This window comes from Anopheles maculipalpis, chromosome X, assembly GCF_943734695.1.
Source record: "Anopheles maculipalpis chromosome X, idAnoMacuDA_375_x, whole genome shotgun sequence".
In the NCBI taxonomy this organism is placed as follows: Eukaryota; Metazoa; Arthropoda; class Insecta; order Diptera; family Culicidae; genus Anopheles; species Anopheles maculipalpis.
The window spans coordinates 19,214,436-19,231,713 of NC_064870.1; the positions used below are offsets into that span (position 1 = coordinate 19,214,436).

The following is a 17,278-nucleotide window of genomic DNA, read 5'->3' on the forward strand; positions in this document are numbered from 1 at the left end:
TATCGCAGCTTACATCCGATCGCCACAAATTTTTACGTGTTACGATTACGAACGCAGGCAGCATGTTGTGAATTCAAAGACCGCGAACCAAAGGAAATACTGCAACAAATTACCGTTGGTGCACGAGATGAAAGAGTGCGGGATAAAGGCTTAGAAGGCACTATGGAGTTAGATTCTCTTATCAACTACGCAATAAACCGCGAAGTGCTTCAAAAACAAAAAGAAAAAACACAACGATTCGGAGCTGAACCAGGAGAAGTGTTGCTCGTGAAGCAAATGGCAGTGCGAATTGAAAGGCGTTTTGTACAACTAGACCAACATTTCCGTGGTGAGGAGCGGAACACTTATTCTAAGTGTAATCGTTGTGGATCATGGAGGCATCAACGGGAATCGAAAGAGTGTGCAGCACGAGGTGCAACGTGCCACAATTGTGGAAAGGTTGGACATTTCTCGAGAAAACTTGCAAGCGCTGTTCATCGTCTAGGATTCTTTGACCCAAAGGATAGAACTGAACTATACGTCGATGCATCGCCTGTAGGTCTTGGGGCTGACTTCTAACACAACGTGACAATAGCGACAAAGCAAGAATAATAAGCTTCGCATCAAAGGCACTCACAAAAACGAAGAAAGTTTACCCTCAAACCCATCGTTAAAAGCGTTAGCCATCGTCTGGGTGGTGGAAAAATTTTATCCATACCTCTTTGGTAAACATTTTACGGTTCTCACGGATCATAAAACCGAAATATCAAGAAGGACGACGTGCATGTTCGCGCGCAGAAGCATAGGCACTCCGACTTCAACCCTACGATTTCTCAGTAGTACACATTCCGGGTACGAGCAATATTTCTGATATTTTATCAAGACTATGCCCTCAATCGGACAAACCGTTTGATGAAACGACAGATCACTATATTTGTGAAATCGGAGAAGGAAATATGGCCATAACGCTAGAAGAAATTAGACAGGAAACCAGACTAGACGAGACGCTGAAACAAGTTTGTCAAGCAATTGAAAGTCAACAGTGGCCGCCAGAATTATACGCCTATCAGGCTTTCTCAAAGGAATTAGGAGCATCCAATAATGTCGTAGTTGGAGAAGACAGAATCATATTGCCCTCAAAGCTGAGACAACGAGCTCTGGATATAGCCCATCGTGGTCACCCAGGAATTGTAGCGATGAAACGGAATCTTCGAGAAAAAGTTTGATGGCCACACATGGACCGAGATATTGAAAATCGCGTTCAAGAGTGTGCCGGATGTGCCCTAGTAAGCCGACAAGGACCACCAGAACCTATGCAACCGAAAGAAATGCCAGCTCGACCGTGGCAGGAGTTGGCTATGGATTTCTTTACAGCCAAGAAATGCACCACATTTCTGGTGATAGTCGATTCCTTACAGTAACGGAAATTAATTCTACTAGTGCAGCAAAAACTATTAATTGTCTTGAGATTATTTTTAGACATCACACGTACCCGGAGACAATTCGATCGGACAATGGACCACCTTTTGCGAGCGAAGAGTTTTCGGATTATGCCGCAGTTGGAACATACGTCTTGTTCGGACCATTCAGTACTGGCTCCAAATGAATGGACTCGTGGAACGACAGAACCAAGGGATACTACGGACTCTGCGGATTGCCAAGGCGCTAAAACAAGATTGGAGAAAAGCAATAGAAGAGTATGTGTACGCATACAATACAGCACCGCATTCCGTGACTAACAAATCGCCAATGGAGCTTTTAACGGGAAGACCGGTAAAAGATCTTTTACCGTCTTTAAGAACAAATCGGTTTTGGAATCGGGATAAGGGAGTAAGCGATAGGGATAGGATAAAGAAAATGCATGAAAAGCTGTACGCGGATAAAAGAAGACATGCAAAGCATTCAGAGTTAGCCGTCGGTGATGATGTAATGATTAGGAACTACGAAGCGGGGAAAATTCAACCAAAATTTTGCTCAGAGAAATTTAAAGTTGTTAAACTAAGCGGAAGCGACGTCATTGTACAAAGCAGAGATGGAGTTGAATATCGGCGTTCGGTAGCACATTTGAAGAAATGGCCTACAGCAGACGATAAAAACTATACTTTTAAAAGATTAGACAAAGATGAGGAAACAATTACGGATACAAAAGAGAGTGTTAGAAAGGAAAGCATATCGCCACCAGCGAAACGATCAAAAAGATCAATAAGGTTGCCTGTTAAATATCAAACTTAATTCAATAGATACATATATCAGAACTAATCAATTCTTTGGGGCAGGTAAAGGATGTAGGAATGTTTTATGTATGAGAGCAGATGAGAGAGAGAGAGAGATGGGAGGAAGTTGCGATCGCACCTCCGAACGAAACGGTTTAATAAAAACGGTGAACAATTTGTAAGAACTCTACAGCTAAAAACGCAAGAAATGTACATTCAGCTATTCTAACCAAGTGAACGCATCAACATTCTAACCAAGTGAACGCCTTAACATCAACATTCAAACACTGACCAGCGCACTGAATGGAATATGATATCAGTTCGAAACAACAAGCGAGTCTAGACAGTGGTCAGCAACACAAAACAAGTAACTTCATGCATGCATAGTCCATAGCAAGCAGATAGATCAAACGACAAATGATATCCGGCACAGCATCCGGCAGACTCAGCAATCAATCGCACTGCTCCGATCGATCAGTTCAATAATAGCGACACATTTCTTGCAAGTGCAGCAATCGAGCGCACCGCGACACATTTTGTGCGTACGTAAATATTTTTGTACAAAATACAATAACAATAATAAAAACCACTAAGAAACAATTTTTGGTTACAAAAAACGAGCAAAAGCTATTGTAAGAATTGGTTATAAATAAAGCGGTCTAGGAAACCTTCGACAGAGAGAGAGAGCAGCCTAGAGAGAATGTGCAACAAGCTAAACCTTGTGTTCAATTCTTTCTAGAGGTTTGAGTGTCCTCCTACCCAAGGTAAGTTCTCAAACCTCCAACATGCCTGTAAGGGATATTCCTTGTGAATATCCAACGTTCTCATCTAGAATCTTCAGAATGCCTGGACAGTCAGATAAAAGAAAGACATTGCTTTGCACAGCTAGTAATCACGTTGTTCCGTTCTCGTCGCGATTATAAGTCCGAAATTCTTCTTCCCCATCACATGGTAACAGTGAATGCCATTCTTCTTCTCCACCATAGGACGATGCAGCAAGCAGACACCAACGCGCGTGGCACTCCAACGTGACGTTCCCAAAACAGTCCAAACACATAAATAGGGACCGATCAGGGAAGAAAGCAGAGACAGTTTCTGTTTAGACATCTAGTGAATACGTTCAGTGAATAGTAGAGGCTAAGAGTTAAGCGTACTGGACTTAGTTCCAGTTTAAGTTTAAATAAAGATATGTTGTTATGCCCTAAGGGTATTGAAAAATATGAACTGGCGCCTGAATAGGGACCTCAAAGTGCGCGTAGTGATCATGTTATAATGGAAACACACCGTGTCGCAAGTGCCGTATAGTGATCACGTTAGAGTGTTAATCACACCGTGTCGCGAGAATATTCTTCCCGATCGCAAATCACAGCCGTGTTGATCGGTGCCCAAGTAGCCGGTAGAAGCCGATAACTCGTTGCCGTAGGAAACGGACAACTCCAACACACTGAGAAGGAAGGGAGTCACTAAAAATTACTGGAGTCCCGTGCACCAAAATCAGCCCCGTAAGAGGAGAGCGAAGAAAATCATAATAGTGCTGAAGCGAAACAAACAGACGAGTATATAGATCCGCCACTCTTTTTTGTTGGGCAAGACGGCAGAGCAAAATCCGGAATCTTTCGAAAAGATTCTAGGTGTAGTAATAGATCTTCCCGTTTTTTGTGGAGATCTAACAGTTGGATCAGTAACGTAGATGGAATGATTAGGCTATACCAGACCTCACCCATCGACAATGAGGAAAATCAGAAAAAATTTCACATAAAATGCAATTTGCGAGAAGGAAAATTCGAGAAGAAACTAACGATGCGTTAGTTGCATCGAATGTGAGCATTAACTGGTATATGATATGACGAACGCTTATCACATAGTATGGTGAAAAATCTGAATCTGAAAAGAAATCTGGAGACACTCGATTTCCCATAAATGAGTGCCTACCAACAGGGCCGATCATTAGAAACATACTACGATGAGGTGAACAGACTACTTTCACTTATAGCAAATCAGATAAAAACCGATGAAAGATTCTCACATCCAGAAACTTCTAGAGCTCTTGAAAAGACTAACAACAAGAAAGTAATAGATGCTTTCATAAGATGTTTAGATGGAGACGTATATAGGTTCATAAGAAATTACGAATTTATATCATTGGCAGCAGCGTAAGCTATTGTATATCTTTCCAAAACGTCGAATGTAGAAAAATGTTAACAAGACCACGTGTTAACATACCACCTGCAGCCCCCAGAAATCTTATCCCGCTGCCACCACCATTACTAAAAAGAGAACTATCAGAATCATATGAATCAACAGAGACCACCGCAACCACAACCATACAGGAATTTTAATATAGTTCGACCAGTGAATCACCAACAACGACCTAATCAATTCCATAATAAGAATATGCACTCCAACACTTTCCCACAATATAACGCTTTCCCACGCTAACTACCACCAGAACCAATGGAGGCTGACCGAGCCATAAGATCAAGACAAGTGAATTATGGAAACAGGCCGAGTTTTTCAGGAAACAATAGACCCCCAAAAATACCAAGAGTTAATAACTTACAAACACACAACAGCCCTATATCCACGAAGAATCAAGATCATTAGGTACCTACTTCCACAAAGTAGAAAGACAAACCGATGGTAATTTTAATGCCAAAGAAAAAGCAGACCAGCGTCTCGTTTTTAGACCAACGTCTAAGTTACCATATTTCATAAATTATGGTATCAGAGAACAACCGATAAAAATTTTGGTTGACACTAGGTCGAATAAGATGTTATTCATACAAAATACAAATTTATTGATACATACAAAAATTTCACAAAAATATTTTTTATTCATACAAATTTATTCATACATACAAAAATTTCACAAAAATTTTTTTATTCATACAAATGTATTCATACATACAAAAATTTCGCAGAATGTCGAAAACCCATTCTACATACACTTCATAGGAGGAGATGTTAAAATAGAGAAATACTCCCAAGCACGATTATTCAAACCATACTCCGACGTCATGCACCTTTTTTCATCTCGAATGTTTAAAAACATTTGATGCTATCATAGGATATGACTCGCTGAGATATATAAAAGCAGTAGTAGACCCAGTCCAACAAATACTAGTTATAGATGAAACACACAAAATTCCTATATTGGAATATCGATTGCAAGAAGTAAATAACTTCAACAATCTGCGACGAACATCTAAAAGAAGAAGAGAGGCGAAAGCTAAATGAAGTTTTAGCTCAATTCTAAGATTTTTTTCAACCACCCGATAAAAAAAAACTACACTATACCTCACAAGTAACGGCTACAATCAGAACAAAAGATGACACACAAGTTTACAGTAAAACTTAACCTTACCCCCAAGCATTAAAAGGAGAAGTTAACAAACAAATTTCAAAACTTCTCAGTAATGGAATTATCAGACCGTCAAAATGTCCATATAACGCCCAAGTATGTATTGTTCATAAACAAATGGATGCAATCAACGAGAAAAAACACATATTAGTCGTAGACTAGCGAAAGCTGAATTCAAAAACAATCAGTGATTGATATCCTATTCCAGACCTTTCAACAATTCTAGCAAACCTTAGTTCAAACAAATTTTTCACAACTAGATAGCATCAAGTTTGCTCCATGTCCGAAAAAGAGCCGACGGCTTTCTCGATAAACAATGGTAAATACGAATTCGTTCGCATGTCATTTGGTCTTAAAAATGCACCTTAAATTTTTCAACGCGTGATGGACGATACATAACGAGAACACTTTGGAAAAATCTGTCATGTGTATATTGACGACATTATTATTTTTTTACTAACACTAAGTGCAGCCAATTTCAAAATTTTACCAGATAAATATAAATTTCTAAAACATTCTGTACAATTCCTTGGATTTATTGTATCGAAAGATGGACTCAATCCAAACAAAAAAAAAGAAAGGCTGAGAAAAGGGCGATTAAAAAATTCCCTGAACCAACCAATCTCAAACAGCTAAAATCATTCTTGGGCATCTCAGGTTATCACCGACGGTTTATTAAGAATCATACACAATTAGCAAAACCCATGACGAGATTGTTAAGAGGGCAGAATGGCCATCGCCAAATCCCTAAAAATCAAATTTATCTATTAAATTTGATCTAGATGCAAAGACTGCATTCGAAACATTAAAAAAATGCATATTATCATCTCAAGATATATTGGCATCTCAAGATATAATGGCTTTTCCAGATTTTCAGAAGTCATTCTTGTTAACAACAGACGCATCGGATAAAGCAATCGGCGCAGTACTGTCACAACAGTTCCACGACGGAGATCGTCCTATAACTTTTAACTATCGAACACTTTCCAAAACCGAAGAGAATTATGCTACAATCGAGAAGGAAATGCTAGCCATTGTGTGGGCTCTCCAGTCTCTAAGAAATTTTATATACGGAGCAAGTCTAGTAATATTAATAGACCATCAACCCCTAACATACGCAATGTCCCCAAAAAGAAAAAAAACGCAAAATAAAACGATGGAAAGCTTTCATAGAAAAACATAATTACGAGTTACGCAACAAACCTGGAAAAACTAAAGTTGTAGCAGATGCGCTATCAAGAATCCAAATTAACTCAAGTGCAATTAGAAGATTTAACACGAACGAAAAAAGATCATTAGAAGAAAATAAAAATATTCACAATTTCGCATACAGAAATTCAAAAGAGAACTCGTTACAATTTGTTTAAAAAAAATGTTCCTGCGATGAGAAAAACGATGGAGTCGTACAAATTAGAAAAATATGAGAGAAAACCTCACGGATTCATACCAGTGGAAACACCCATTACTAAATATCCAGCAGAGATCGTACATATAGATATCTTTGCCTACGATGCAAATCATTTGTTTATTTCATCAATCGATAAGTTTTCGAAGTATCTGAAGTTAAAGCCTATTAAATCAAAATCCATATCAGCTGTTAAAGAGGTTCGTTTACAATTGTTATGTGATTGGAGTTCGTCAAGACAAATCATATTCGACATCGAATGTACGTTTGTCTAATGTTATAGAACAATCAGTGTTTAACCTAGGAGTAACAATTTTTAAGTCACCAGTGAATAGGTCCGAAACCAATGGACAAGTTGAGATATGCCATTCGACAATAAGAGAAATAGCTAGATGCTTGAGATCATTGAATCCAGATATGAGCTTAACTACTCTAATACAGCAAGCTGTGTACAAATATAATAATTCGATACACTCCTTCACAAAGGAAACTCCCAAGAAGATATATATCGGTGAAATGTCAGAAGAAACGTCTTTCAGAGATAGGACAATATTGAGAGAGCTGGATAAGAAAATTATAAAACTATTCGAAGAGAAAAATGGAAAGATAAAATAAGGAAAATACGATGATTACGAACCTAATCAATATGTGTACGAAAAAAGGAAAACAAATAATAAACGCGAAAGCTCCTATCGTACAATCCTTGTTAAAGAAAGTCATTCAACCAATCATGAGGAGAATAGCAATACGGCCTGGCCGTCCTTTATGAATAAAAAAAATCGTGAGGCTAGCCAATCTTGACATTTTACAGACTCATATAAAAGCTCTCGAAGGAGCTATATTAGCAGCAAAACATGGCATATCCCATAACGAATTGCTTTCGCTTGAATCAACGCTACATCGAAGTTTCGGAAGAATAATAGAATCCCCAACTCAACAGCACTGCACAAGCTACTGCACAAGTAACTACGAATGCAACGCATCTTATCTTTATACTCAGGTTTCCACAATTCTCTCATCAATCCTATGAATGCAGCTACATTGATTCCATTATAAACCGTGATAGAAGAATACTGTTAAAGACCAATCATTTTATTCGGAATCAAACGCATACCTGCGAAATAGTCAAACCCTGTGTAGAACAAAGTTTTACTCATGTGAAAGCGAAATACTGAGAGAACCTTCGCTCTGTGTATTATTAAAGTAGTAAAGTTCAAGGAGATGGATTCAAGGAGATTGATTCAAGCAGATTGATTAAACGCATAAATGAAGGAAATATACTGATCAATGATTCCACAGCCGAAATGTCATCCAACGGCAGTGAACATCTAACATCGAATCCTAAATGGTTCCTACCTGATACAATTCTAACAATGCAGCCTGTACCGTACCAACAATCTACTAACAAAATAATGTTCCTGGAAGAAAAACCGTACGGTGTTTAAAATAATGGAGAGGACACGAAGAATTCCTTCTCTCTCATTCCCTAAATTTGTTCGCTTAATTTTCACCGTTCAGCAATAGGGCCTGGCCGTCCTTTATGATATTTTTTTTTTTACCGTGCACTTTTTCCAGCATGCCATCCACGGCCGCTTCATCCTGCGTGCTGGCAGAGGGGGGATTGTCCTCAAATCAATCCGATCTCATGGTGCAGCTCTTTGCGAGCTCCGGTGACAATACATCCACCTTGTTGTACGTTTGTTCAATCAGTCGCTTCCTGTTCACAGTACAGCTTCCTCGACCGGTTGTTGGGCTTGCTTCGACAACTTAGCATCACCGGTACGTTGTTTCGTCACGTCAAGCGTAGGCACATTGGTGAGGTCCGAACTAATGGTTGGTGATTGTTTGGTACGCTTTTGCCTTGAACTTGAATGTGTACGATTGCGTAGGATTCGCTTGGGGGTACGGCCCGCGATGAGATTCAGCCGGTACACCGGCTCGGCTAACGGTGAGACTAGAAAGCTGCTGTAACGAAAAACAGTCCAAACACAAAATCTATTTTTACCACAATTTTTACACAGGAAGGTTTGTGGTAGTTTTGTGCGTACCGAGTAGCTAACTGGACTGGAGTGGAATAAAATCTAGAGAATGATTTAAATGAACTCATCATAAAGAATTATCACCTTTTTTGGGGAACGAGTTGTTACAGCTGTTATGAGAGGCGTATCGAAGTTATGAGAGGTAATACCGACGAGACCACCTTAATTCCTCTTTCCGTATAAGTTAAGTCAATAAACGACTAGGTCATTAAAATCAAATTTACATGGTTTTTGATCCATATAATGGAACTTTCGAATCACATGTTACATTAAATTGAGGGAAAATTGCGATTATAAGGTGGAATCTCTTCTGAGGGTTTCGTTCTCTTCTGTGCTTGTTTACATCAGCACACCTTAATAGCGATTAGAACGGAAGTAACACAAACATAATAGCAGAAGTTATTCTAATTACTGCTTGGTTTAACCATTTAACCATTTAACTGATTGCAAATTTTCGTTACATTTTTTACCAAGTTCCATAATGGGCTTGCAGTACTGAAATATTCATTTGAAATATTCCCCAAAGAGATAGAGTTGTTTAAAAAATCAAATTCCAATAGGGAGTGAGTAAGAATTAATTAACTCTTTAAGTTGCTATTCGCATCATTAGTTTGTGGTGGACGCTTAAACTTACCTCTGGTCAGGCGGTTTTCCTTCGTTCTTCTGCCGCTTGCGGTACTGCTTCACGCTTTCGAGCATTTTGTGTACGTCCGCGTCCTCATCCGATGAGGATGCAAAATATCGCTGCCGTCCAGCGTGTTTTACTCGCGCTTTAAGGCACATTTGGTTTGTGGTAATTTGTCTGTCTTTTCGACCGTCTTATTCTTCCTCTTCTTAGCCCGACTCACCTTACTGGTGGTGGTCTTGGTTGAGGATTTGGCCGGCTTGATGACCGCCTTCTGGACTTTGACTTCCTGTTTCTTTTGTTCAGCTATTTCGCGGACCTTGAGCTTAGCTTGATAATTTAACTCTCGTATGTGGTTACCGAAATCAGCCTTGCTAACTCCCCGCATGAGGGTCCATTTAGCCATCGCTTTAGCGACATTTTTCTTTGTGCAGCCTGCTTCTGGAGACCGTTTCTACCGCATCTTCGATGAACTTCGGTGGCGATTTGGTCTCTGGCTCCTCCGATGCTGTGATGATTTCCTCTGGCTCGGGTTGATTTTCCTTTCGCTCTGGTTGACTTTCCTCTTGCTCTGCCAGCAACGATTGCGGTGGGGTAAAATCGATATCCATTCATTCATTTCCAGCTGGAATCAATCACTTCCAGCATCGGGAGGTTGGGAAGTCGGAGCAGTGGGTTCCGGATTTAAGTGTGCTGGCTCTGGAGCGGGATCATTCGCATCCGTCGGTTGCGCAACGTATGCTGTTGCTCCGATCGTTCCACCGTTTGCGATTTAAATTCAACCGGTTTCTCATGCTTATTTAAAGCAATATAGGTAATAGTTGTATTAGTTTGTTCAACGTCAGCAAGTTGTTGCTGCTGCCCGTTACTTTCCATCGAGATGAAAATGGTGTGAAGTTGCGGCTGTCCATCCCTTCCCAGGTACATCAGCGCTGGTGTTCCGGTGGTGTTTTGTTCGTTCGCGTTGTTGGTATCTGGTTCCGGTGAGGGAGTATGCAGCATAACTGGCTGAATAAATATACTGAGGTCAAAACTTTGCTCATTCAAATTAATGGTGCTGCCCGTTGAGATTGGTTCCGTTGCTGGATCATACACGAAATTGACGTCCGTGCCCGTGGCTGGCTTAACACCATCGCCAGCTTCGGTAGGTGGGGCCGCACTCTAAATGCAAAAATATTCCGGGATAAATTTTATCTTAGACCAGCTGGTTGCTCCGAACGGTATCGGCACTTCCTTGTGGAACAACTAAATTGTTCGGCGCACTGTGGAAAAAAAACGGGAGACGGAATTGTAAAGACAAGGTTGGTAGAACATTTCGGAGGCTATAGCTAGAGGAACCATTTTACACTTGTGTCGAGCAGCTCAGTATGTTCCCACATCGTATCGTGCAGGCGACGGTAAGGAATGATCGACTGGGCCTGGGGTTTGATATTCGTTAGCCAGCACGGGACAGGTTTATTCGCCATTCGAGCAGATAGTCTGCAAATGGGAGCAAAAACTTGAATTTCATATATTCTGGCCAGACGGGGAAGCCGGAAAAACCCGGGGGCGCTACTACTTACTGTACACCATAATCGCTAGATGTTGAGCGAATGCTTCCTGGGCCGAATCCATTGTTGCTTTTTTCTCATTTACATCCGGCGAACAATTATCCGTATATTCCAGTTACCGGTCTGTTGAAACGAAATGCGTGCAAGCGTTTAGAACCACGTAAAATACACACACACACACACGCCGCTGTTCAGTTTCCTGCGGTTTGAAAAACGATCTTTCCAATGTTTTAGAAACACGATTGAAATGATTAGTGGTTAGTGTATGATTACACTGCACCAACACATAGCCACCGTTGAAGATATTGTTCGCTAAAGTGCTGTTTATTGAATATTGAAAGAATTATTTAAATTTATTTCTAGTGCATGTTCAACCAGTGCATGTTCAACCAATCAATGCGCTTGTCGTTGCGCTTTGGTGCAGGCAGCCATTTTCTATGCAAGCAGCCTTAGTTTTCTATGTTCCCAGTTTGTTCTCGTCCATCCGAGAACAAAAGCGGTTTCTTCAGGTTTCACCGTGCCGATGGTCGCAATTATAGACACAGAAACTACAAAAAACAAACAAATGCAGAAGCATATTCGTTTCCTCTGCGCTTCGGTTGCGATTGAGACGGATAAAAGGGCAAAGGATGAAATCAAAACCCAACCCCAGCGGTAGGCACACCTGGGGGACAGAAACGGATGGTTGACCGAGAAAACTGAAACGCAGCCGCGAAAGCGAAAACGACATACTTACGTATGAAGATTTCTCGGCGCATTTGTGAGTGTTTTTGAATGCATTCTGCTCATAATAATCATCCGGACATTGGTTGATATCCAGCTGGAGCATGTTCATTGAAACTGCAACGATTCCCCTACGACGTGCAGATGAAAGACAGAAAACGAACCAGCTTAGTTAGTGGCACAGTTTAAAGCAATAAAAAAGGGGGTAAAACTGCATTTCCGCCTCAACAGACACGCTGCCTACAGTGAGCAAAATATAAAAAAACACTTACTTGAATTCCTGCTTCGCCTTCAGACTGTCGCAGCCGAAGAATGGTACCGCGTACGTTATGAGCCACTTCTTCACGTATCCCTTGCAGTCGTACTCGGACGTCGTCCAATAGCCATGATCCATTGTGGCCGTGTGGTAAAAGTTCGGGTAATGGTTGTACCGTTGTGCTTACACGTCCGTCTCATTGTGGCGCAACCGTATCTTAAAGTTGTACTTGTCGAGCGAATCGAAATTCGTGGCTCACCGCTGTTTCAGCGGTGGGCCACGATCGATAAACAGTTCAGAAAGAACGGTTTATCGATGTACTCTTCGCCCGTTTTGTTGTACCGGGCCAAATCTTCCATTTTGAATTTGCGCGTGTTCAGCTCGCGCTTGTACGCGTACGGTCCGAACAGGGTAAGGTTGGGGAATTTGCGCCGATCCCACAGCATAGCGGCCGACCAGATGCGTGTATTACCCAGAACTAGCGCCAACATTTCACCCATCATTTGATCTTCAGTCAACGGTTTGTCGGCAAACCGCTTGCCCGAGTAGAAGTTTACACGGATCCACTATCTGCAGGAAGGCACTGATAAAGTTCGCCAAACGGATTGCATTTATAGCTTCATTTTCGAACTGCTTTTGTGTTTCGTAGGCGAACTCGCCCTTTAGCATCAGATCTTGCGGGTGGTAGTTTTTGCACGAGCATGCATTTACGCCCAAAATAACCTTCAGGACCTCGTATATGTTTAGCTTGTGAGAGGGAAGCGAGCTCGGACCGGTCGTATACTCGTAATACCGGTTGAGATACTGTTCGCGCACGTATGTAGGTGCCCGGAAACATTTGATCGGCACCTTTTGAACCCCTGCAATTGAATGTGAACGGAAGTAACGTAAGTAAGGGCCCTGCATGAAGACAGTGCAAATGAAGAACTAAATCGTACTTACATCCAATTTTCACACAACCAAACCCATTGTAAATTTGCTCGTCAGATGCACGCTCCAGTATCTCCCCCTGGTAGGGCCTTCTTCCAACACCCGGTAAGCGATAACCCGGCTTACATCGACACTGATAGTCACTGCGCCGGAATCCCCACCCATCGATCGGTTCGCATTCAGTCGTTTCATTCTTGTAGCGTGCCGTGTCCGCGAATATGTTTGGACTCTTGTTACCTTCACCCTTCGGACATTGGTTTATATCGTTTCGTTCGAATCCATTTCCAACACCGAAACGGCCGTGTACCTATGAAATGGTGAAAAGAATATTGGACACAGAAACTTTCAACGCATTTTCCTCTGTTACATGCACAGCCTACTGTTTACAATCAACTAAGGATCCCCAGTTTGGAACTCTTGAGTGGAAATTTTCTGCAGATGAATTGGATCGTTAAAATTATCCTCCCGGTAGGTACGGCAAAATAGATGACGGAAGCGTTAATGTGCCTGTTGGCGGATACGTCCGCGACGGTCGACAAGAAGTAGTACATCATGCCGGGATCGTACGTATCATTGATGACTGGCCGAATGAAACGACTCTGCAAGATGTATCTCCAGCAGAACGCACGACTCAGAGCCATGTTGTGCAGGTGCAGCAGGGCCGTTCGGTTGGGGATTAATGTTTACATCCTTGATGTTCGGTAGATGGTAAACGCTTTCCTCAGGCAAGGTTAAATCCCTCGGCAGTAGAATGGGACAGTTGTCGACGTTCACCTTATCGAAGCGTGCCTTTATTTCATCGAACGCGTCCTTTGGTTACCATTCGTACTGGGCCAACATGCCCATCAGCGTAACCACAGCGAAAAGCCCATAGCTGCGCCACATTAAACCCATTCGCAAGCGGAAGTTTTACTGCTACCCGCCCGTATCCCGGAATCAGTTTTTTTTTCCTTGTTCTATTTCCTAATAAGCTATAAGACACGTTTGGCAATATAAAACAAAGCAAGTTTAAATACCGATTAACGTTGATGGCAAACAACTCATTTCACCTGACACACACATTCAGTCATGGCAGACAGGCAGCGTAGGAGGTTGGCTCACTCAGGGCAGATTGACGTTTTCACACACGAAGAAGAAGAAGGTTGACTTTGACGTTTTAGATCCAGCGTTGAGCCGCAACAACGCGATGTTTTGGTGGTGCATTGTGTTTTTTCCCCTTTTGCTCTCGCGTATCATCTTTCTCTTTCCACCAAGCCCCGCGAACAAGTACATGAAAGTTTGGTAAAATTGTCAGGTGCCAGCTGCTGAAGCTGGATTCGTTGGAAACTCGCCGTTCCCAGGCCCAATCAACCTTTATTGCCGCTCTCCTTTTCGGTCATACCGATGCTCCTGCTTGGTTATCATGTGTTCCATTTTACATCCCTTCCCGTGTCCTTCGTAATCGTCCCCCTCTTGCGATCCCAAGTCGTCGTACCTCAGCAGGGCGCAAATACCCCTTCGTGTGTGCTATTCGTCAAATCAATTCCGTGGCCCATATGTTCGACTTTCACCTAAGTTTTTCTACCTTCCGGTCCCGTCTTAAACATTCTTCCCAGCTTTCTTCCTCCCTTATATCCTAACTCCCTGGCGCTTAGCAAAGTTAGGTTTGGTTTTAGCGAATAAGTGAATTCTGTAAACCCGCGAGGCAACAGGACTAACAATAATAATAATAATAGTAATAATAATTATAATTATAATAATAATAATAATAATAATAATAATAATAATAATAGTAATAATAATAATAATAATAATAATAATAATAATAATAATAATAACAACAATAATAATAATAATAATAATAATAATAATAATAATAATAATAATAATAATAATAATAATAATAATAATAATAATAATAATAACAATATTAATAATAATAATAATAATAATAATAATAATAATAATAATAATAATAATAATAATAATAATAATAATTATAAAAATAATAATTATAATAATAATAATAATAATAATATTAATAATAATAATAATAATAATAATAATAATAATAATAATAATAATTATAAAAATAATAATTATATTAATAATAATAATAATAATAATAATAATAATAATAATAATAATAATAATAATAATAATAATAATATAAACAAACTCTCCAAAAATAGATTTACTTCCATTTGTTTGCAACTCGGTATGGTTCATTGTATATCACAAATTCGATTTCATAGACATTCTTCTGGATTCTACTGGCGTCGGAACTGAATCGAAACAAAATATCGCCATATATACCGTCTAAGATAATCGTTAGCTAAATACTATCCAGCTAAAGATAATCGTTCACAAAGCAGCAAAGAAATAGGCAAAATGGTTGATATTTAGGGCTTATTCTGAGTGTATCCAAATTCTAGCATATGTTAAAGCTTTGGGTTTCTTTATTTATGTTCTAGAACCACCCTTAAACTACCGAGCGTTCAGCTTTGTGTGTAAAGTGCATGCATCCATGTGTGACATGCTGTGTGTAGACTGTAATCTCACAGCCGCCTTCCCATAGACAGCATTGTGCCATCAATTCGATGCACGCGTTCAATTCAAATCAAACGAACAATCCGCGTGTTATGTCGACTGCAACCGCATGTCGACTCCACTTGTTTGTTTATTCATTAGGTGCGAGAAAACGGGTCAAAGCACTTCGCGAAACCGAATTGGCGCAGCAAATGCATGACTAGCGCGTTTCTTCTATTGTGGCGTTAAATACGACAAAAATGAACATAAATAATTGGTTTTCGAGACGAACGTTCGGGCCCACGAGATGATAAAATTTGAGTTATAAACATTAGATCATTCAGTGCCAAGATCGTCTCCGACTCAGCGAAAAAACAAATTTAGAAAATAACTAAATCAGAAATGGATACTAATACTTTCACTGAATAAAAATTTGAGTAGCAAATATGATTGAAATTTAATATGTTTCGCTTCTTCTGTGCTTTAAACGCCTATTCAAAACAAAACGAATATATCAAGTGGTTGTAACGTTTATACCAGCAGGGTGGATTCTCACGTTAGAATTGATTTGGCGTTTTTTTTTTAATTTAAAATCAACGGAATATTCTTCAAATAAGAAAATTAACCTGAGTCAAACTTTGAATTGATTTGACTAACAAAACGAGAAAGAAACTTTTATTCGTTGCGGTTTTTCCGAAGCAAAGCATTGTCTTTTTCATAACGTAGCAGTCAAAAATGCGTTTGAAAAATTTCCACATTCTACCAGTTGAAATGCCAGGCAAGAACTCAAACCAGGAGGTAGCACTTGCCACATTTTTCTGGATGAATAAAAAAAAAACAAATTGATCCAAGCCAGAAAATCGGCGATAACTTCGCGGTGGGTGGTCCGATCCTAACGTTTCCACGAAAAATGGTGTTTCTACGATAACTTTCCTGATCTTGATCGATGGAGAACTCTTTTCCAACGTAGACGTTCCTATTGCCGGAAAACTATATCATTCCGCCCTCGGTCTCATAGTCAACGAAGTCGGACTGCAAGATAACCCATCAATTAAGCATCTTCAGAACATGACGCTATAACATCGAGAGATGTTACGCATCGCATTAGGCATCAGCCAAGTCAATAATTCCCTCACATGGAAGATGAATCTATTTGGACAACTATTATTTTGATATCAAGCGCAACACTTTTTTTATCTCTTCATCAGAATTAGAAGAAGAAAAATCCAGCTAAACATTTCGATGTCAGACGTGCAACGACGAGCCGACACCCATGCAGAAACCTTCGTCAGCAGACCCATATCGTTCCATGCTATCAACAGACTTTGAGGGCAAAGTCACTTAAGAGAGGAGGAGTTAGAACACAACGTTATCCAGACAAAGAACGCAAAACCATTTAGACGACATTAACAACTTGCAAATGCGCATTGACCAAGGGTAGACGAAAGACGGCACTGGCCACGTACAGACTTACCAGAACCTGCAGCACCGTGAGAACTGCATCGCGCACCGGACTGTGGCATATCTTCTAAACATCCCACTAGCGTATACATTATCTCGCATACAACAAGCGTTACAAAGCATTATACGTTGAGCAGAAATTCACCAATTTAACAAATAACCTACATTAGTTAATGTAGGAATGTAGCATGTATGAGAGCAGAAGGAGGAATTGAATCACCCCGTGTC

At 40.4% G+C, this 17,278-nt stretch overlaps 2 pseudogenes; both read right to left on the reverse strand.

The window, feature by feature from the left end:
- The window catches only part of LOC126564380 (uncharacterized), a 590,020-nt pseudogene that overhangs the window by 557,488 nt on the left and 15,254 nt on the right, over nucleotides 1–17,278 (reverse strand).
- On the reverse strand, nucleotides 10,818–13,975 carry LOC126556800 (uncharacterized; annotated as a pseudogene).